Here is a 22,130-nt window from a genome sequence, read left to right as displayed (position 1 = left end):
AAGAAGATGCGCCCGCGACAGACGAGGCAGCGGTGGATGCGCGAGAGCCCTCTGCCATGGTAGCCGATCCGGCCGACGTAGCAGACGGAGTGGTGTCGAGCGAAGTAGCGGTCGTGGCGGCCGAACGCGCGGCCGAGGCAGCAGAAGCCGATCCGGCGAGCCAGGCACCGTAGCGGAGGCAGATGAACCTGCTGCGGTGGCAGCCGAGCTGCCGGGCGCGGGAGGCGTCATCGAGGGTGGCTCGCGGCAGTGCCGAGCCTGGGCCTCCGGAAGCAGCGGCGGCAGCGACGGATCTCCTGTGATGACGCGCGCCGAGGTCAGGGTAGACGGCAAGACCTGCGCAAACGGAAACTGGCATTCGTCGAAGAAGACGTGACGGGAGATGATTATCCGGCCGGTATGTGGATCAAAGCACTTGTATCCAGCATGGTCAGGAGGGTAGCCCAGGAACACACATGCATGTGAGCGAGGGGAAAGCTTGTTGGGGGCTGTAGCTGTAGTGTTAGGATAACAGAGGCTACCAAACACACGAAGGTGGGAGTAGGAGGGGGTCTTGCCGTATAGTAGCTCAAATGGAGTGATGTGTTGACGTGGCCGGCATGGACGTAGGTTTAAGAGGTAGGTCGTGGTGGCTAGGGCGTCTGGCCAAAATTTTGTGGGCATGGAGGAATGAAACAGGAGGCTGCGAAGGCCTTCAGTTAAAGTCCGTATGATCCGCTCGGCACGACCATTCTGTTGAGATGTGTAGGGGCAAGTGAGATGGAATACAATGCCGTGATTAGTGAGAAAATTACGAAACGCCTGGTTATCAAATTCACGGCCATTATCAGTATGAATGGTGAGAATAGGTCGTTGGAATGGTGTGGCGACGTATGCATGAAACGTGATCAACACCTCAAATACATTAGACTTGCGCCGGAGAGGAAACGTCCACGCGAAGTGAGTGCAATCATCAAGAACAACCAGAAAGTATTGGAAGCTAGAGTTGCTAAGAACCGGCGATGTCCAAACATCACAATGTATTGTATGAAAGGGAAACGATGCAATGGTAAATGATTCACTAAAGGGCAAGCGTAAATGTTTGGCAAGCTAACATGCATGGAAAGTATGAGAGGTAGCTTTATTACAATGGAAATCAAAACTGTCCAAAACACGTGATAATGTAGCACGTCTAGGATGGCCAAGCCTTTGGTGCCATAGATCGGCAGTGATGGCAACAAAGGCAGTGGGAGAAGCAGCTGCAGCCGAGTGGAGAGGATAAATATCGTCGCTGCTATTACATCGGAGCACCACCGTCCCAGTGCGAAGGTCCTTAACAGAGAAACCAAAGGGGTCAAACGTCACAGAGACAAAGTTGTCACGTGTAAGAACACGAACAGAGATCAAATTCTTAACAAGAGAAGGGGAGATGAGAATGTGGCTAAGAGAGAGAGGATTAGAGGAAGTGGCGATGGACAAGGAGCCAGTATGGTTGATGGGAAGGGGAGCACCGTTTCCGACGAGTATATGTGATGGGGAGGAGGGCTTGACATCCGAGATCATACCAGGGTGTGCTGCCATGTGCGATGACGCCCCGGTATCGAGGATCCAGTCGCCACCGCCAGCATAGGGCTGCTACTGCATGGCGAGGAGGGCGGCCTGCAACGCGCTGGTGTCCCATGGAGGTGGTGCAGCGGTCAGACGGAGGATGCACGGCGGGCAGGCCGCCGCCATAGGCAGTGGCGGTGAGCCCCATCGGAGGATGGGGTCCGAGCAGACCGGCGCTTGGGGGCCGCGCCATCATAGGCCATGCCTGAAACATGCCGATCCACGGGTTGATGTCGGCGCCGCTGTAGGCGAGTGGACGCTGCATATACGCTGAGGGGGAGGGCGCGCCTTGCGGCGGTGGAGCCCCGCCAGATCCGCCATGGCCACCACCGTTGCAGCCTTTGCGGCGCTTGCGGCCGCGCTGTCCGCCGCCCTGGATGCCGTTGCCGCACTGCCCGTCGTGGCCGCCGGTGCCACTGGACGGAGGGGGACGGGAGGCGGAGGAGCTGGGCTGGGCGTGGAGATTGGAGGAGGCGGAGGGCGGCCGGTGTAGAGAGCCGTGGCCGACTCATGGGATGCCGCATGATCGATACAGCGCTCTTCCTGAAGGAGGTAAGTCCGCGCCTGCATGAACGTCGGCAGCTTGCTGTCGTCGTACGTCATCGTAGAGATGGCGTGGGCGAACTTGTTGGAGAGCCCGCGGAGCATGTTGGAGACGAGGCCGCGGTCGGTCACCGGCATGCCGCAGTCGAAGAGCGTGTCGGCGAGTGTCTGGAGGCGGGTGAAGTAATCCGTGATGGAGAGGTCGTTTTGATGCAGGCCGTGGAACTCCTCTAGGGCGAGAATACCCTGCTGATTCTGGTTGGAGAGGAAGAGCTGCCGGATCGCCGTCCAGAGCGTCTACGCCGTGGAGTTCCGGTGGTTGACCGCGCCCCGAACTTGGCCGGAGATGGAGCCGAGAAGCCACCGGATGATACACCAGTCGATCTGCGTCCAGACGGCGTCAGTGAGCCGGTTCCGGGCGTCGACGGTGCCATTGACATGGTCCTGAATATTGTAGGACATGAGAAGGGCGTGGAGGAAGGAGCTCCAGGTGGTGTAGTTCGGGGGGGGGGGGTGCAGCTCTAAAGTGACGGGCATGGCGGAGGCGATGTTGAGAGAGAGGATGAGGTGGAGAGGCACGGAGGGGCCGGCGGAGGATGGATCGCCGAAGGGGTTTGTGCCGAGGCCGGAGCCGGCGGAGGAGAGGTCAGAGAGATCCATCGATGAGCGGAAGCGAGGAAGAAGATCGCAGAAGTATCTGATACCATGTAAAGACTAAACAGGAGGTTTTGGGATCAAACACTTGCTTGTATTAATCTGTTGCTCAAGATATATACAGAGTCCAACATACACACGCATATCTCTAACCAACTAACAGACTAACTAGACAGCCCTAGATGCTAGGAAGATGCATGCAAGGCATGCCGGTCGTGGTTAGTTGGCGACGTGCATGGGCCTGTAGACCCGTTCCAACACTTATAGCTAGTGCCTTTTTAGCTGGATCGATCGATCCAGTAGACCTAGCTCCCTAGAAATAATCGAGGCGGCCGCATCTAGTACTCCCTATGTAAAGAAATATAAGAGTGTTTAAATAACTAAAGTAGTGATCTTTTTTTTTGCGAACTAATTCTTGTATTACTCAATCAAGGTTACATCACGCTTGACAGCATCCAACACATCCTTTGGTCCAGACCCTAGCCACACCATTGTTCTACCCTGAGTCCTACCAAAGTTTGCCAAAGCATGACTAGAGAAATTACAATTTCGACGTATATGAGTAATACAAGAGCTACGTTCCAACATGCTAGCTCTAATCTTCTGAATGAGAAACGCGTACTTTGATCTGTTTGTGTCTCTGCTCTTCAACATTGTTAGAGTTGTGTCGAATATTGTGTACAAGGTAGGTTACAGTTGGACTCTGAGTTGTATTGTGTTTACATAGGATGTGGAGTCGTGTCCTAATAGGACACTTGTATCCTAGGCCTCTCATATATAGCGGGGGTAGACACACGATGTAACCTATGCCAACATAATAGCACCGGAACGCAGGGGAAGCCGGCGGCTTGTGCCGGTGTCCAGGGCGACCGGGTGCGGTATTGTGACGGTGTCACGGGAAGGAGCGCCTATAGTCAGGCCCCGGGGATGTAGCCATATCGATGAACCTCGTTAACAAATCTCGGTGCCATGTCTCGTGTGATTGCTTGGTTCTCGGATAATCAACGGTATGCCTCGAATTTATTTTAACAAATGGTATCATGAGCTAGGTCGTTTGGAGGCTGCGGTTTGTTGATCTGGAGGAAGTGATCGGAGGCGTGTGTGCGTGTGGCAGATCGGATGGATAGGCAGGCGGCGAAAGCATCGGGCGACACGGCGATTGATCAGGTGCATCAACCGGGCAAGCATACATAAATCCCGGCGAGATCGGATCGGGCTGGCGACGTATCAAGGTATCGATCGACTCGGTCTCGACGAGATCGATGCGGTGAAGGAACGTGGACAAGTCGGGCCAGTCCGAGGTGCGTACGGGTAGGCTGGCAGGGGCTACGGTCCACGAGCTGTGCGAAGGGCTTGTGCGGGCAGCGGCCCGCAGGTGAACGCTTGCTGGCTGATGGCTGGGCATAATGGCCGGCTGATTATTCGTGAAGCTGCTAGCGCGTGATGCGTGTGCCATGAGGCTGCACGTACATCGGTACATGCTGATGTAAACACGTGAGATTTGTTTGAGATAAAAAAAGGAAGACCAATCCACGGCTAGTTTCGGGACAAAGATGATGTGCGGAAGTGATGTTCCGCGGAGGTCATCTGATGCGTTTTCGGCGAAATCGGGAAAGCAATTAACAGGGCAAGCGGATTGGATCTCAACAGCGGCGGCGGCCGATCTGGCATGGATCGAGGCGCGGCAGGTCAAGTCAGGTGCTGGTTGCAGGGAGCCGAAGCCGAGGCGGATTGTGGGCATGCCTAGTGCGTGGAAGGCTGGCCCAAGTGTGGCTGGCTATGTGCGTGCTTGGTGGGGCTAGGCCCTTTGTGTAGCCGCAAGGTGGAGGCGTTGCTGAAAGTGAGATTTGTTTTGTGAAAAAAAAGAGGACCGAATCCTCAAGTGGGCACGGCGAGAGGCAGATCACGGAAAAAATCCAACGTTATACTGCAGTACATTGGAAAAGCTTTAGGCAAAGCAAGCCATCGGGAGTTGAGGCCAAGGCAAGAGCTAATTCACGTGCAGTCAATTGGTTGATTTGTTGCTAGTAGTACACAAGTTCTGTACTTGGGCATCGCGTGGGAAGCTTGGACATTTTCTTTTCAGTGTCAGCTATATGAAGAACCATGGTATCATCGGATACTACGTTTGAGGTGAAGATGTTCATGAAACTGAAAACCTTGAGTTATAGCAGGCACGGGTGAAGGATTTATTGGCACAACAGAGATGCTTGAAGGCGTTGCGGGAAGTCATGTCAGCTGAGATGGGAAGTACCATGTGATGGATGGGAATTCGCGGAAGACGGTATGAGAGCCTCGAGTGTGTCGTACAGTCGAACGAGATCGGCTGAGTCGGACTAGACGGTCTGACAGATTGACGTGAGTCGATTGGTACAGAAGATGACAGTGGGATCGGCGAAGACGACGTAGGAGCGTGATGCTGATGGTGACCGACTTCTGGGCGTGGAAACACGTGGTGCACAGGCCCGAGGCTTGTGCGGCTTCGACAGGACTATGGCGCGGGGTTGATTCAAGACGGTATACACGGAGCTTGAAGTCGATGAGGCGCATGTTGGGAAACGTAGTAATTTCAAAAAAATTCCTATGCACACGCAAGATCATGGTGATGCATAACAACGAGAGGGGAGAGTGTTGTCTACGTACCCTCGTAGACCGACAGCGGAAGCGTTATGACAACGCGGTTGATGTAGTCGTACGTCTTCACGGCCCGACCGATCAAGCACCGAAACTACGGCACCTCCGAGTTCTAGCACACGTTCAGCTCGATGACGATCCCCGGACTCCGATCCAGCAAAGTGTCGGGGAAGAGTTCCGTCAGCACGACGACGTGATGACGATCTTGATGTTCTATCGTCGCAGGGCTTCGCCTAAGCACCGCTACAATATTATCGAGGATTATGGTGGAGGGGGGCACCGCACACGGCTAAGAGAACAATCTCCAAGATCAACTTGTGTGTCTAGAGGTGCCCCCTGCCCCCGTATATAAAGGAGCAAGGGGGAGGGGCGGCCGGCCAGGAGGAGGCGCGCCAGGGAGGAGTCCTACTCTTACCGGGAGTAGGACTCCCTCCTTTTTCTTGTCCAACTAGGAGAGGGGGAAGGAAGGGAGAGAGGAGAGGAAGGAAAGGGGGGGGCGCCGCCCCCCCTCCTTGTCCAATTCGGACTAGAGGGGGAGGGGCGCGCGGCCTGCCCTGGCCGCCCCTCCTCTTCTCCACTTTGGGCCCATGAGGCCCATTAACCGCCGGGGGGTTCTGGTAACCCCCGGTACTCCGGTTTTATCCGAAACTTCTCCGGAACACTTCCGGTGTCCGAATATATCCGTCCAATATATCAATCTTTATATCTCGACCATTTCGAGACTCCTCGTCATGTCCGTGATCACATCCGGGACTCCGAACAATTTTCGGTACATCAAAAATATATAAACTCATAATGAAACTGTCATCGTAACGTTAAGCGTGCGGACCCTACGGGTTCGAGAACAATGTAGACATGACCGAGACACGTCTCTAGTCAATAACCAATACTGGAACCTGGATGCTCATATTGGCTCCTACATATTCTACGAAGATCTTTATCGGTCAGACCGCATAACAACATACGTTGTTCCCTTTGTCATCGGTATGTTACTTGCCCGAGATTCGATCGTCGGTATCTCAATACCTAGTTCAATCTCGTTACCGGCAAGTCTCTTTACTCGTTTCGTAATACATCATCTTGCAACTAACTCATTAGTTGCAATGCTTGCAAGGCTTATGTGATGTGCATTACCGAGAGGGCCCAGAGATACCTCTCCGACCGGAGTGATAAATCCTAATCTCGAAATACGCCAACCCAACATGTACCTTTGGAGACACCTGTAGAGCTCCTTTATAATCACCCAGTTACGTTGTGACGTTTGGTAGCACACAAAGTGTTCCTCCGGCAAACGGGAGTTGCATAATCTCATAGTCATAGGAACATGTATAAGTCATGAAGAAAGCAATAGCAACATACTAAACGATCGGGTGCTAAGCTAATGGAATGGGTCATGTCAATCACATCATTCTCCTAATGATGTGATCCCGTTAATCAAATGACAACACATGTCTATGGTTAGGAAAGATAACCATCTTCGATTAACGAGCTAGTAAAGTAGAGGCATACTAGTGACGTTTAGTTTGTTTATGTATTCACACAAGTATTATGTTTCCGGGTAATACAATTCTAGCATGAATAATAAACATTTATCATGATATAAGGAAATAAAATAATAACTTTATTATTGCCTCTAGGGCATATTTCCTTCAATCTCCCACTTGCACTAGAGTCAACAATCTAGATTATACAGTAATGATTCTAACACCCATGGAGCTTTGGTGCTGATCATGTTTTGTTCGTGGAAGAGGCTTAGTCAACGGGTCTGCTACATTCAGATCCGTATGTATCTTGCAAATCTCTATGTCTCCCACCTGGACTAGATCCCGGATGGAATTGAAGCGTCTCTTGATGTGCTTGGTTCTCTTGTGAAATCTGGATTCCTTTGCCAAGGCAATTGCATCAGTATTGTCACAAAAGATTTTCATTGGGCCCGATGCACTAGGTATGACACCTAGATCGGATATGAAGTCCTTCATCCAGACTCCTTCGTTTGCTGCTTCCGAAGCACCTATGTACTCCGCTTCACATGTAGATCCTGCCACAACGCTTTGTTTAGAACTGCACCAACTGACAGCTCCACCGTTTAATGTAAACACGTATCCGGTTTGCGATTTAGAATCGTCCGGATTAGTGTCAAAGCTTGCATCAACATAACCATTTACGATGAGCTCTTTGTCACCTCCATATACGAGAAACATATCCTTAGTCCTTTTCAGGTATTTCAGGATGTTCTTGACCGCTTTCCAGTGATCCACTCCTGGATTACTTTGGTACCTCCCTGCTAGACTTATAGCAAGACACACATCAGGTCTGGTACACAGCATTGCATACATGATAGAGGCTATGGTTGAAGCATAGGGAACATCTTTCATTTTCTCTCTATCTTCTGCAGTGGTCGGGCATTGAGTCTTACTCAATTTCACACCTTGTAACACAGGCAAGAATCCTTTCTTTGCTTGATCCATTTTGAACTTCTTCAAAATTTTGTCAAGGTATGTGTTTTGTGAAAGTCCAATTAAGTGTCTTGATCTATCTCTATAGATCTTAATGCCCAATATGTAAGCAGCTTCATCGAGGTCTTTCATTGAAAAACTCTTATTCAAGTATCCCTTTATGCTATCCAGAAATTCTATATCATTTCCGATTAGTAATATGTCATCCACATATAATATCAGAAATGCTACAGAGCTCCCACTCACTTTCTTGTAAATACAGACTTCTCCAAAAGTCTGTACAAACCCAAATGCTTTGATTACACTATCAAAGCGTTTATTCCAACTCCGAGAGGCTTGCACCAGTCCATAAATGGATCGCTGGAGCTTGCACACTTTGTTAGCTCCTTTTGGATCGACAAAACCTTCTGGCTGCATCATATACAACTCTTCTTCCAGAAATCCATTCAGGAATACAGTTTTGACATCCATCTGCCAAATTTCATAATCATAAAATGCGGCAATTGCTAACATGATTCGGACAGACTTAAGCATCGCTACGGGTGAGAAGGTCTCATCGTAGTCAATCCCTTGAACTTTTCGAAAACCTTTTGCGACAAGTCGAGCTTTGTAGACAGTAATATTACCGTCAGCGTCAGTCTTCTTCTTGAAGATCCATTTATTCTCAATTGCTTGCCGATCATTGGGCAAGTCAACCAAAGTCCACACTTTGTTCTCATACATGGATCCCATCTCAGATTTCATGGCTTCAAATCATTTTGCGGAATCTGGGCTCACCATCGCTTCTTCATAGCTCGTAGGTTCATCATGATCTAGTAGCATGACTTCCAGAACAGGATTACCGTACCACTCTGGTGCGGATCTTACTCTGGTTGATCTACGAGGTTCAGTAGAAACTTGTTCTGAAGTTTCATGATCATCGTCATTAGCTTCCTCACTAATTGGTGTAGGTGTCATAGAAACCGGTTTCTGTGATGTACTACTTTCCAATAAGGGAGCAGGTACAATTACCTCATCAAGTTCTACTTTCCTCCCACTCACTTCTTTCGAGAGAAACTCCTTCTCTAGAAAATTTCTGAATTTAGCAACAAAAGTCATGCCTTCGGATCTGTGATAGAAGGTGTATCCAATAGTTTCCTTTGGATATCCTATGAAGACGCATTTCTCCGATTTGGGTTTGAGCTTATCAGGTTGAAGCTTTTTCACATAAGCATCGCAGCCCCAAACTTTAAGAAACGACAACTTTGGTTTCTTGCCTAACCATAGTTCATAAGGCGTCGTCTCAACGGATTTCGATGGTGCCCTATTTAACATGAATGCGACCGTCTCTAAAGCATAACCCCAAAACGATAGCGGTAAATCAATAAGAGACATCATAGATCGCACCATATCTAGTAAAGTACGATTACGATGTTCGGACACACCATTACGCTGTGGTGTTCCGGGTGGCGTGAGTTGCGAAACTATTCCGCATTGTTTCAAATATACACCAAACTCGTAACTCAAATATTCTCCTCCACGATCACATCATAGAAACTTTATTTTCTTGTTACGACGATTTTCAACTTCACTCTGAAATTCTTTGAACTTTTTAAATGTTTCAGACTTATGTTTCATTAAGTAGATATACCCATATCTGCTTAAGTCATCTGTGAAGGTGAGAAAATAACGATATCCGCCACGAGCCTCAACATTCATTGGACCACATACATCTGTATGTATGATTTCCAACAAATCTGTTGCTCTCTCCATAGTACCGGAGAACGGTGTTTTGGTCATCTTCCCCATAAGGCACGGTTCGCAAGTACCAAGTGATTCATAATCAAGTGGTTCCAAAAGTCCATCAGTATGGAGTTTCTTCATGCGCTTTACACCGATATGACCCAAACGGCAGTGCCACAAATAAGTTGTACTATCATTATCAACTCTGCATCTTTTGGTTTCAACATTATGAATATGTGTGTCACTACTATCGAGATTTAATAAGAATAGACCACTCTTCAAGGGTGCATGACCATAAAAGATATTACTCATATAAATAGAACAACCATTATTCTCTGATTTAAATGAATAACCGTCTCGCATCAAACAAGATCCAAATATAATGTTCATGCTCAACGCTGGTACCAAATAACAATTATTTAGGTCTAATACTAATCCCGAAGGTAGATGTAGAGGTAGCGTGCCGACCGCGATCACATCGACTTAGGAACCATTTCCCACGCGCATCGTCACCTCGTCCTTAGCCAATCTTCGCTTAATCCGTAGTCCATGTTTCGAGTTGCAAATATTAGCAACAGAACCAGTATCAAATACCCAGGTGCTACTGCGAGCATTAGTAAGGTACACATCAATAACATGTATATCACATATACCTTTGTTCACCTTGCCATCCTTCTTATCCGCTAAATACTTGGGGCAGTTCCGCTTCCAGTGACCAGTCTGCTTGCAGTAGAAGCACTCAGTTTCAGGTTTAGGTCCAGATTTGGGTTTCTTCTCCTGAGTAGCAACTTGCTTGCTGTTCTTCTTGAAGTTCCCCTTCTTCTTCCCTTTGCCCTTTCTCTTGAAACTAGTGGTCTTGTTGACCATCAACACTTGATGCTCCTTCTTGATTTCTACCTCTGCAGCTTTCAGCATTGCGAAGAGCTCGGGAATTGTCTTATCCATCCCTTGCGTATTATAGTTCATCACGAAGCTCTTGTAGCTAGGTGGAAGTGATTGGAGAATTCTGTCAATGACGCAATCATCTAGAAGATTAACTCCCAATTGAATCAAGTGATTATTATACCCAGACATTTTGAGTATATGCTCACTGACAGAACTGTTCTCCTCCATCTTGCAGCTATAGAATTTATTGGAGACTTCATATCTCTCAATCCGGGCATTTGCTTGAAATATTAACTTCAACTCTTGGAACATCTCATATACTCCATGACGTTCAAAACGTTGTTGAAGACCCGATTCTAAGCCGTAAAGCATGGCACATTGAACTATCGAGTAGTCATCAGTTTTGCTCTGCCAGACGTTCTTAACATCGTCAGTTACATCAGCAGCAGGCCTGGCACCCAGCGGTGCTTCGAGGACGTAACTCTTCTGTGCAGCAATGAGGATAATCCTCAAGTTATGGACCCAGCCTGTGTAATTGCTACCATCATCTTTCAACTTTGCTTTCTCAAGGAACGCATTAAAATTCAACGGAACAACAGCACGGGCCATCTATCTACAATCAAACATAAACAAGCAAGATACTATCAGGTACTAAGTTCATGATAAATTTAAGTTCAATTAATCATATTACTAAAGAACTCCCACTTAGATAGACATCCCTCTAATCCTCTAAGTGATCACGTGATCCAAATCAACTAAACCATGTCCGATCATCACGTGAGATGGAGTAGTTTCATTAGTGAACATCACTATGTTGATCATATCTACTATATGATTCACGCTCGACCTTTCGGTCTCCGTGTTCTGAGGCCATATCTGTTATATGCTAGGCTCGTCAAGTTGAACCTGAGTATTCTGCGTGTGCAACTGTTTTGCACCCGTTGTATTTGAATGTAGAGCCTATCACACCCGATTATCACGTGGTGTCTCAGCACGAAGAACTTTCGCAACGGTGCATACTCAGGGAGAACACTTTTACTATGATAATTTAGTGAGGGATCATCTTATAATGCCACCGTCAATCAAAGCAAGATAAGATGCATAAAAGATAAACATCACATGCAATCAATATAAGTGATATGATATGGCCATCATCATCTTGTGCTTGTGATCTCCATCTTCAAAGCACCGTCATGATCACCATCGTCACCGGCACGACACCTTGATCACCATCGTAGCATCGTTGTCGTCTCGCCAATCTTATGCTTCCACGACTATCGCTACCGCTTAGTGATAAAGTAAAGCATTACAGCGCAATTGCATTGCATATAATAAAACGACAACCATATGGCTCCTGCCAGTTGCCGATAACTCGGTTACAAAACATGATCATTTCATACAATAAAATTTAGCATCATGTCTTGACCATATCACATCACAACATGCCCTGCAAAAACAAGTTAGACGTCCTCTACTTTGTTGTTGCAAGTTTTACGTGGCTGCTACGGGCTTAAGAAAGAACCAATCTTACCTACGCATCAAAACCACAACGATAGTTTGTCAAGTTGGTGCTGTTTTAACCTTCGCAAGGACCGGGCGTAGCCACACTTGGTTCAACTAAAGTTGGAGAAACTGACACCCGCCAGCCACCTGTGTGCAAAGCACGTTGGTAGAACCAGTCTCGCGTAAGCGTATGCGTAATGTCGGTCCGGGCCGCTTCATCCAACAATACCGCTGAACCAAAGTATGACATGCTGGTAAGCAGTATGACTTATATCACCCACAACTCACTTGTGTTCTACTCGTGCATATAACATCAACACATAAAACCTAGGCTCGGATACCACTGTTGGGGAACGTAGTAATTTCAAAAAAAATTCCTACGCACACGCAAGATCATGGTGATGCATAGCAACGAGAGGGGAGAGTGTTGTCTACGTACCCTCGTAGACCGACAGCGGAAGCGTTATGACAACGCGGTTGATGTAGTCGTACGTCTTCACGGCCCGACCGATCAAGCACCGAAACTACGGCACCTTCGAGTTCTAGCACACGTTCAGCTTGATGACGATCCCCGGACTCTGATCCAGCAAAGTATCGGTGAAGAGTTCCGTCAGTACGACGGCGTGATGATGATCTTGATGTTCTACCGTCGCAGGGCTTCGCCTAAGCACCGCTACAATATTATCGAGGATTATGGTGGAGGGGGGCACCGCACACGGCTAAGAGAACGATCTCCAAGATCAACTTGTGTGTCTAGAGGTGCCCCCTGCCCCCGTATATAAAGGAACAAGGGGGAGGGGCGGCCGGCCAGGAGGAGGCGCGCCAGGGAGGAGTCCTACTCCTACCGGGAGTAGGACTCCCTCCTTTTCCTTGTCCAACTAGGAGAGGGGGAAGGAAGGGAGAGAGGAGAGGAAGGAAAGGGGGGCGCCCCCCCTCCTTGTCCAATTCGGACTAGAGGGGGAGGGGGGGCGCGGCCTGCCTTGGCCGCCCCTCCTCTTCTCCACTTTGGACCCATGAGGCCCATTAACCCCCCCCCCCCGGGGGGGGGGGTCCGGTAACCCCCCGGTACTCCGGTTTTATCCGAAACTTCTCCGGAACACTTCCGGTGTCCGAATATATCCGTCCAATATATCAATTTTATGTCTCGACCATTTCGAGACTCCTCGTCATGTCCGTGATCACATCCAGGACTCCGAACAATCTTCGGTACATCAAAAATATATAAACTCATAATGAAACTGTCATCGTAACGTTAAGCGTGCGGACCCTACGGGTTCGAGAACAATGTAGACATGACCGAGACACGTCTCTAGTCAATAACCAATAGCGGAACCTGGATGCTCATATTGGCTCCTACATATTCTACGAAGATCTTTATCGGTCAGACCGCATAACAACATACGTTGTTCCCTTTCTCATCGGTATGTTACTTGCCCGAGATTCGATCGTCGGTATCTCAATACCTAGTTCAATCTCGTTACCGGCAAGTCTCTTTACTCGTTTCGTAATACATCATCTCACAACTAACTCATTAGTTGCAATGCTTGCAAGGCTTATGTGATGTGCATTACCGAGAGGGCCCAGAGATACCTCTCCGACAATCCGAGTGACAAATCCTAATCTCGAAATACGCCAACCCAACATGTACCTTTGGAGACACCTGTAGAGATCCTTTATAATCACCCAGTTACGTGGTGACGTTTGGTAGCACACAAAGTGTTCCTCCGGCAAACGGGAGTTGCATAATCTCATAGTCATAGGAACATGTATAAGTCATGAAGAAAGCAATAGCAACATACTAAATGATCGGGTGCTAAGCTAATGGAATGGGTCATGTCAATCACATCATTCTCCTAATGATGTGATCCCGTTAATTAAATGACAACACATGTCTATGGTTAGGAAACATAACCATCTTCGATTAACGAGCTAGTCAAGTAGAGACATACTAGTGACGTTTAGTTTGTTTATGTATTCACACAAGTATTATGTTTCCGGTTAATACAATTCTAGCATGAATAATAAATATTTATCATGATATAAGGAAATAAAATAATAACTTCATTATTGCCTCTAGGGCATATTTCCTTCAGCGCAGGGTGGATTGATCATCTACCATGGAGTCATGTTGAAGGTGGAGCTGGATTGAGGGGCTACGGCGTAAGTCGACAGAGAGTCGAAGCCTATTCAGTGGGGGAAAAGTGAGTGACATGTACTTCAGACTGGAGCCAGTGGTCTGATGGAAGCGTGAAACTCGTCATCGGTCGGCGATGACCGATGGTACTCTGCAGTGGGGGTTGAGTGGTGTGGGTTCGCGACCCTTGAGACTCGACCGGGACAGCAGAGGCTCGACGCGGTAATAGCGACGAGGCGTGCGGTGCGCACGGGACATGGAGACAGGCCAGGGCTCTGGTGGTCATACATGTGGTGAGACAACTGTGAATTTGACTCGGGATGACTACAAGCAATGGTGAAATTCCTTCAAGTTTCAGTCAGGCGGTCAAGAAAGGAGTGGTGATGTTAAGTTTAGGTAACTCTTATGTGTGACACCCAATATGTGAGTTGTTCACTTTCATGCAGGTCAGTGATCAGTGTGTGCTGACGTTGGACTGATACTCTGAAAGTTGGGAGCACAAACTAGAGTAACAAGGAACTTAATTTTGCTCGAGTGTTGACTGTGGTCAAGAAAAGAAGGGACTACAAGTTGCAGGTGGAGTCACATGGAGTCTTTGGAGTAGCAGCGGTACTCATGGGATAAGCTCAAGTCCAATGTACATGAAAGTTTGACGCATTGACGAATTCAAGGTGGTGGGGAATATTCGCCAAGGTGGAGTTTGTTAGAGTTGTGTCGAATATTGTGTACAAGGTAGGTTACAGTTGGACTCTGAGTTGTATTGTGTTTACATAGGATGTGGAGTCGTGTCCTAATAGGACACTTGTATCCTAGGCCTCTCATATATAGCAGGGGTAGACACACGATGTAACCTATGCCAACATAATAGCACCGGAACGCAGGGGAAGCCGGCAGCTTGTGCCAGTGTCCAGGGCGACCGGGTGCGGTATTGTGACGGTGTCACTGGGAGGAGCGCCCGTAGTCAGGCCCCGGGGATGTAGCCATATTAGTGAACCTCGTTAACAAATCTCGGTGCCGTGCCTCGTGTGATTGCTTGGTCTTCGGATAATCAACGGTATGCCTTGAAATTATTCTAACAAACATGTTAATAGCCGTCAAGTTATCACATTCAATATCAATTGAAAGATTGCTCCATTGTAGAGCTACGTTCCGACATGCTAGCTTTAACATTAAAATAGTGATCTAAATGCTCTTATATTAGTTTATGGAGAGAGTAGAATATACACCACGGCTATGCGGATCATTAACCGCGCTCATGGTCACTTAGCGAGCGGCAGCTTGTGATTCACTCCCGAGCTTGTAAGTCGGTGTCACTGAGATGCTGCTTAGCGATTGACCAGGTCAGCAGGAGGGCAGTATAAAGACGAGCACTCGTACGTGGTTGGCGTGCTATCTAATAAACCCTCGCATCTGAGTTCTTTCTCAAGACAAAATGGCCTCCGGTGCTCAAGGGCGACGCATGGGTCACTACTGCTTGCTCCATGCTCCGCGCCACTGTGCAAGGTACCCCTCGTCATCAGGCCCAGGCTCGACGGGCAAGGATACCCGTTTCCCAGGCCCGACAAGGAAGAGATCGTGCAATGTAAGGTGCTTAGAGAAATGCTCAGGTTTCTCATAAACATCAATGCTTATGTCTATAGGAGTGATATCTAATTAAATGTTTATCTTCTACAAATAAGCACTCATGTTTAATTTAAAATTAGTTATTTCTATAAGCACCTCCCTAAGCTTTGTATAATGCCTGGGTGATATGCGCGCTTGAACCCTCGCTCACGCGCCGTGTACGTTTTCTTTTTATTTGACCATTGAACCCGTTGACTAGTTGATCAGTTGTTCAGATCATTGACTATTGACCAGTTGACTATTCTGAAAAAGTTCATGAATATGGAAAAAACGCGCATTTAAAAAAAGTTCACAAATTTGATTTTTTTTTCATAAATTTGAAAAATTACATAAATTTCGAAAAGGATAGAGAATATGAAAATCTAACCAAAAAAAGTTCAAGAGTTTGGATATAAATCCACGCATCTGAAAAAACAATTTAGGATTAATAATATGTTCATGATTTGGGAAATAAAAGTAAGTAAAAATTTAAAAATGAAAAACAAAAGACCCTGAAGAAAACCCTTCCAAACAAATACATAAAACCGAAGAAAAGTCGGACAAACAAACTAAAAAAAACAACTAGAAGCTACTAGAAACTTCCCAAAATTGAAATGAAAAAGAAAACCCGATGAAAGCTTCGCCGCGGGAGCTTCTCGCTCACGTAACTCCTTATGTGGGTCGTTCCATATATAATCTATCAAAGACTGGTACACATTGTGTACGACTAAGCTACTAACTAGCGTGTTAAGCGCCCAATAGGAATTGGCAGTTGCTGGTATCATCATACAGTTGACAGGTTGCGCCAGAGCTAGATGTCGCCGGTACAGATTCCGTTTTTAGGGGAATAGCCAACTTTATTGATCAAAAACCATAACTAGCGGGATACAATTTGTGTCTGGTTGGCCAAACCAAACATGATGACCCGGAGCTAAATAAAAAGAAAATCTAGCTAATAGGTATCACCTACGGACGATAGTAGCAGGCCGACCCATTTTTAAGCGCATTAGTTTTTTTTCCCTTAGAGGGATACAATTCGTAGCGGTCGTTGTAGGTCTGCTTTCTCTACCATTTTTTTCTTTTTAATTTTCTTCTTCTTTTTTATTTCGTTTATTTTCTTTTCACCGGTTTTCTTCTATTTTTATTTTTTCTTTTCGCTTTGGTTTTCTTTGTTCTCACATTGTTTTTTTGTGTTTCTTTCTCTGTTTGTTATACTTTGTTTCTCTCTTGTTTTTTTGTTTTCTCCGGGTTTTTGCTTTTCCATTCTTCTTATTTGGTTTTATTGGTTTTCTTGTTGATTTTCTTTTTTCTTTTATTCAACACATGTCTAGATTTTTTTGCATACATTAGTAACATTCTTTACACATGTTTGACATTTATCAAATACTCCTATATAATTAACACCTTTTAATAATTATTTTAATGTCTACTTTTCTCATACATGGTGTACATTTTCTTATGCAAATAAACACTTTTCATATGTATGTTTCACATTTTTCAAATACATTTTTTAACAAAAACATGATTTGAACATTTTTTTCCAATACATGTTAAACATTTTTAATACAATTTTCAACATCTTTTTAATAATAAAACATTTTTTCAAACAATGCAAACTTTTTTTATAGTGTATAAACATTTTTCTGAAAATGTTCCTAACACAATGTTGAGACTTGTGAATATTTTTTTCTAATGTAACATACATTATTTTGAATTACATGTACAAGTTTTTACAGTGTATCAACATTTTACGTACACATGATTAAGACATTTTCGTAGATACAAAAAACATTTTTTATACATGCTTAACTTTTTTGAAAGTTTATTTTCTTGTAATACGTATATCTAGGATATTTCTGAATATAAACAAAGTGAACTGTAAAGCAAAAAAACAAAAACAAAAAATTGAATCATAAGCAGAAGGGAATAAATGTAAGATGACGTCGGCCGGCGAGTCGCAGCTATTGGCCGGATCATAAGAGAAGATTTTGTCCTCGACAGGCAAAGATGTCTTAATTAAATCTGTGGCACAAGCGATACCGATCTACTCCATGTCATGTTTCAGATTGCCACGAGGTCTTTGTGAGAGCATCTCTTCGATCATACATCAGTTCTGGTGGGGCAGCAAGAATGGAAGGAGGAAACCGAGCTGGGTGTCATGGGAAGCTATGACAAGACCGAAGCACCTTGGGGGCTTAGGCTTCCGCGATCTTGAGATCTTCAATTTAGCATTACTTGCTAGGCAAGCATGGAGGTTGTTAACTGACGATATTTCTTTGAGTGCCAGGATACTAAAAGATGCATATTTTCCAAGTTGCTCTCTGTTTGATGCCGAACTGGGGTCGAGACCTTCACAGATATGGCGATCGATTTTGGATGGCCGTGATATCCTATCGCAGGGAGTCATTAGGCGAATTGGAGATGGAAAGACCACGGAGGTTTGGACCCAAAATTGGATCCCAAGAGATAGCTTCAAGAGGCCCATCACTTCTTTGCTTCCGAACCCGCCGATGATGGTGGCCCAGTTGATCGACGCTTCTTCTGCGTCATGGAGGGAGGACCTGGTACATGCGACTTTTACACATTTTGATGCCGAGGAGATTCTACGGATTCCCTTGTGTACATGCATAGTCCATGACTGCTGGGCATGGCACGAGGAGAGCAGAGGAGATTTCAGTGTAAGATCGACGTACAAAATGATATTGAGGACAAAGTTGAACCGGGAAGCTTGGCTAAATGAAGAGGAGGGACCGTCTAGTGATCAGCAAGAGCAAAACAAATGGAGCAGAATTTGGCACATCAAGGTTCCCTCAAAATTACGAATGTTTGTGTGGCGTCTGGCGAGGCAATCTATGCCAACGGGTGACCACTTGAAGCATAGTAACATGGCGACGGAGGACACTTGTCTTATTTGTGGGGCTGTGGACACGTGGAGACATGCTCTACTAACCTGTCCGATGTCGAGCAACGTGTGGCCTTAGGGTCGGAAGAGCTAGTGCAACACTTGGTGGAGAGGCATGAGATCAACCCGAAGGACTGGCTGTTTGCGTTACATGAAATATTAGACAACAGTAACTTTGTGCGGCTGATCGTTACCATCTGAGCCATTTGGGGGGCACGAAGAGAGGCTATCCATGAGAATATCTACAAGTCGCCTCATTCAACTGATGGATTCATAACTAGCTATCTTGCAGACCTCCAGATTATTCATGGGATAGCACACAGACCATCATCGAGAGTGCATGCAAGACCGACGCAATGGCAAGCTCCATGTGAGGGGTGTGTCAAGGTGAATGTCGATGCGGCAGTGTCTAGTCAGGCACGATACGAAGACGTGGGGGCGGTATGCAGAAATTCCGATGGATCGTTCCTTGGAGCTTCAACCATGTTTTTCAGGTACATTGGTGTTTCCCAAACTCTCGAGGCTCTGGCTATCAGGGAGGGACTAGCTCTGCGGATGACTTATATCATAGAAGAATACATGTTGCATCCGACTGTAAGGTGGTGGTAGACGATCTGAAGAAGGAAAACTCGTCGGAATATGGCGCCATTATACATGAGATAGTCCATCAGTCGGAGACTTTGATTTTTGTAAAATTAGTCATGAATTTAGGAGCTCGAATTTCGAAGCTCACAACTTAGTGAAGCATGCTTTATCCCTCGGGCTTGGCTGCCATGTTTGCTTAGGGCATCCCGGGGAATTTTCTTTCATCCCTGTAAACATTGTGACAATTTAATAAAAATCTTCGTGAGGTTGTCTCAAAAAAAGCCAACCTATGGTAGGGCAGGCTGCGTTCGGTACATATAGCAGCCGCATCGACTATATCTCCGTCACGCTGAAGCGAATGCCTCTGGGCTATAGCTACTGGGCGGGATCGTTTTCATCTCTTTTTCCCCCTTCGCTCGGTTTTGTACGATTGCGTTCCCTGGTTCGCTTGCCTCGCTCGCTGGGTTTTGATTTTTTCTTTGTTTCTACACAATTTTTCGTTTGTTTGTTTTCTTTGCTTTTTCATCAGTTTTCTTCGTTTCTTTCTCGATTTTTCATTTTCTTATTCTTTTTTGTCTGTTTCTTTCTCGGTTTTCATTGTGTTTTTGCTTTTATTTATTTCTTCCTTTGGTTTTCTTTTATTACTTTCTTGGCTTTCAGTACATATTCAACATTTTTCGTATATATCTACACAAAATTTATATACATGATTAACATTTTAAAAATACATGATTAACAGTTTTGAGATCTTTTTTTTATGTCTACCCTTTCCCATACACATTGTACATTTTGGGTATATGTATAATGCATTTTTAATACAGGTTTAACATTATTCAATTACAAGATTAACATTTTTTCAATACATGGTCAATATTTGCTTCTATTCACAATTACATTTTTCCAAATGCTTTGCCTAACGTTTTTCAAATACAAAATTAACTTTTTAAAATATATGGTCAACATTTTTTATACACATTTAACATTTTTCAAATGCTTTCTTAATATTTTTCAAATAAATTTTCATTTTTCTAATATGTGGTCATCATATGCCTATACACATTTCACATTTTTTCAAATGCTCGATTAACATTTTTTTCCAATAAAAGATTAACTTCTTTTTAATACACGGTCAACATTTTTTTGTACACATTTAACATTTTGCGAATGCTTGATTAACATTTTTCATATACTCATTTAAATTTTTTTTCAAATGCTTGATTAACATTTTTGAAATACATGATCATCTTTTTTCACACATATTGTATATTTCATTTTTCGTATACATGGTCAACATTTTATATATAGACTTTTAACATTTTTTAAATGCATGATTATCATTTTTCAAAACAATTTATGAAGTATATATTTTTTTCATGTGTATGTTTAGAATATGTGGAAGTGTAAACAAAAGTAAAAAAAGTAAATTAACAAAACGAAAAAAAGTGAAAAAGAACATTAAAAAAATCGAGGCAGTGGCCTCCTGCGCGCACTGGGCCGGCCTGGTCGCGCTTGGCCTGACGCAGGGTTCCTTACGTCTTGCTTTAAGCAAGACATAGCCGCGCCCCACAGGTTAGCTCGGGAAGATTCTGCCAGCTGAAGCGCATGATGTAGCCCAGCAATTGAAACGACAGTGAAATGGATCACGAAAGATTCGGGCCTAGTAAAGCCGTAGAGAACTTAGCAAATGATCTCAGAATTTAGAATTGTTAGAAAATTAATTAAATATAGTTGCACTAGAAATTCCAAATAATTTGGGTTGGTAAATAAAATATTTATATTACATGAAACAACTGAACATATGTTAATTCTTCGACTAATCAAGTTAGACCAACTGTTTTATTCTTCGCAATAGAATACCAACTGGGTTATAATAGCTCCCATTTAAGCTTTGAATAATTCACAACAATATACTCCGAGCCGCATGTACTTTATTTCTTAATATTAAAATTTAGAGTTTCTTAATGCTCATAAAAAGTTATAGTTTCTTAATGCTCGCAAAAAATTAGGATGCTGCATGTACCATTCACAATCATCCACAGAAGTTGGCAGTCGTATTTGCAGTCCTCTCATTGAAGTGGAGATGTAAATTTAAAAAGTTGGAGATATGTTGGATTTTGACACAACGCCTATGGAGGACGTGCTTAGGTCTTTATGTGCAGTTGTAGTTAGGGAATTTTGTCTCGTGGCAAGTGGTAATTTCAGACCGAAACAATTGCACAACTTGCCACGTTGATGTTGAATCATAGCTCTCTTTGTGTAATCATTTTATTTATTAATGTCAAATTTGCGTTGGTGTTGACATTCGAGGGCTTGGTGATATTCGTTTTGTAGTCATCTGATTCGGGCGAAACGCCACCGAGGTGCACTTCATTCTGTGTTGATTGTTTTTGTCGAAATCCATTTCATTTCATTGTCTTTTAGTTACCTTTTGAACACCCTGTAAATTTGCAATGTGCGCTTTGCGTGTAAACGATTGTGTGTTGCTCGTCAGGCAAGCACCATTCATCTGCTACCCTCTCGAGAAAATCTGCCGGCCCATGTCAGTTAGTATTGTGATCAAAGCTTTAACTTTTGCATAGCTCGTGCTTTGCGTCCAACCTAGACTAATAAAGCAACATTTCCACGTAACCCACTGTGAACGGAGTGCATTTCATATTAGTAAAATATTATGTCCTCACTTAAAAGTAACCGGGCCGTAACACTGGTTCTTGTCTCATTGCAATTAGTAAGACATAAAGCTACTAGACCTGATTAATCTGGAGGCATCAGCCTAAATTAGCTTTAGCTTTTGCTCCTAAAAAGACGGCTCGTCCCGGTGCTCCCGGCACTAATTTTTAGGAGCTACTAATTGATGTCTCACTGCTCGCACAACATACACCAAGTACCCTTTTACAGCACTTGTATAAAATATGTAGTATCCAAA

The sequence above is a fragment of the Triticum urartu genome, chromosome 4A, assembly GCF_056163025.1.
Source record: "Triticum urartu cultivar PI428250 chromosome 4A, HENAU_Tu73, whole genome shotgun sequence".
Taxonomy (NCBI): domain Eukaryota; kingdom Viridiplantae; phylum Streptophyta; class Magnoliopsida; order Poales; family Poaceae; genus Triticum; species Triticum urartu.
Note: the sequence above shows the minus strand (reverse complement) of the source record.